We start from the raw sequence: 2,167 nt of genomic DNA, 5'->3' as shown, positions 1-2,167 counted from the left end.
CCTGGCTGTCCTGGAACTCACTCTGTAGACCAGGCTGGCCTCGAACTCAGAAATCCACCTGCCTCTGCCTCCCGAGTGCTGGGATTAAAGGCGTGTGCTATCACTGCCAGGCGTGGATAGATTCTTGTTGTGAAATTCAGACTGACCTGGAACTTGTGCTCATTTTGCTTCCATCCTGGGTATTAAATGCATATGGGTTATGAATTTAAGAAAAAAAAAAGTCATCTCATCAGCATCTGTGGAAGTTTGACCCAACTTCATACTGCCTGCCTTGTCCATTGTTGGCCTAGCTGCAGGCTGCAACCTTCAACCTCGGGTGGATGGTAAATGGTCCTAATCAGTTGGGTGCTAGAGGGATGGCTCAGCAGTTATGGGCACTTGCTGTTTCCAAAGGACCCGGGTTTAATTCCTAACAATCACATGGTAGCTCATATCATTCACAACTCTAGTTCCAGGGGATCTGACATCCTCTTCTGACTTCTGTGGGCACCAGGCTCACATGTGGTGCATAGACATGGATACAAGCAAAGCACTCATCTACATCCTTAAGCAAAATTTTAAAGTGATCCTAATGTAGAGTGGAGCCCCAGAGCCTCTGTTCTACAATGATGAAAGCAAGCACAATTGCGCACAATGAATGTGGGAGCAGGTACAGGGGTAGGGAGGGGACAGTGACAAACATAATATTCCCATCAAAGCCTCGAAGGACTAAAGGACAATTGAGATAAAATTTGGAAGGGAGACATCATAGCTAAGCAAGTCAGAGGGGAGTATGAAGAAATTGCCAGAAAGATATTGTGGGGTTAACTGAGGGGAACGTAGATAATGGACACAGTGAGTGAATAGGCAGGCAGTCATTTTATTATCCCAACCTCATCTCCCTTCATAAAGTATTTCAGATACCTTATAAGGACACACATGATATGGCATAAGTTAAAGGGCGGAAACCAGGAGGTGAACTCAGAGCACAGTCACGCACCGGGCTCCAAATGCATACCATGCTGCCGCAGAGGGTGGGCCCAAAAGTTGGTTTTAAGCTTTCTAGCAGCCAACAGGAAAGGGGAAACCTTGCTGTTATACAATTCACAATGTCCAGGAGATAAAAAACAAACCTAATTGCTCAGAAGGGCAACTGTTCTCAGTCCTAACATCAGACAGGAATTCCTCCCAGGGGCCTTGGAGAGGATGCTGTGTGGATACAATGAACAACATCCTTGACAACATCCTTCCAATAGTGGCAGCAACAAGTTTCAAAGGACCTGTTTTTTCATAAGAGCCCTTAGGATCAGCCACTGGTCAGTATCCTAATAAAGCCAGGCCATTAGAGCCCCAAAATAGCATGTGAAGGTACAGAACAGGGAATCTAGTGCTCACATGGGTGAGAAAAGAAGGTTATATATAGGCACAGGCACACATACAATGTCTCCGGAAGAATACATTGGCAATAGTGGTTGCCTGGATGGAGAGGAAGTAGAGAACTGAGGCCTGGGACAGGAGGGAGAGACCTTCCTTTTCACCCTATACCAGCTCATACTGCCTGGATTTCAGTAAGCATGGTTTTATCTTTTTGTCAACAAGAGCATTGATTAATCGTTAAAATAATAATGGCATTGAAGGGTCAGAGGGTCAGAGGCATTTTGTCCCTGGGCTGCAGGCAGGGTGAAGATGTTCAAATATTAGCTTTGATGTTCAAACAAGGAGAGGCAGTGAGATGGGCTGTCATGCACGCCTCTGTTTTCAATGCTTAGGACTCCAAAACAGGGTGATTGTGAATTCAAAACCAGTCTGAACTTCGGGGGGTGGGGGGAGACAGGGAGAGAGGGAGAGGTAGAGTGAGAGAGAGAGAGAGAGAAAGTAGAGGGAGGGAGGGAGGGAGGGAGGGAGGGAGGGAAGGGAGGGAGAGAGAGGACTCAGTGTCCCAGTGGTGTGGCTCGAATCTGTGATTATCTGAGACCGCACACTCAGAAGGCTAAGGTAGGCTGATCAAATGTTCTGAAAGAAGATCTTGACGGAGATGGGAGAGAGGAAATTGTGATCAGAATACAGCATATAATTTTTCAATTAAAAAAAAATGTTCTGCTGGGCAGTGGTGGCACACGCCTTTAATCCCAGCACTCAGGAGGCAGAGGCAGGTGGATTTCTGAGTTTGAGGCCAGCCTGGTCTACA

This window comes from Mus pahari, chromosome X (assembly GCF_900095145.1).
Source record: "Mus pahari chromosome X, PAHARI_EIJ_v1.1, whole genome shotgun sequence".
Classification (NCBI taxonomy): Eukaryota; Metazoa; Chordata; class Mammalia; order Rodentia; family Muridae; genus Mus; species Mus pahari.
This window is presented reverse-complemented; position numbering follows the sequence as displayed.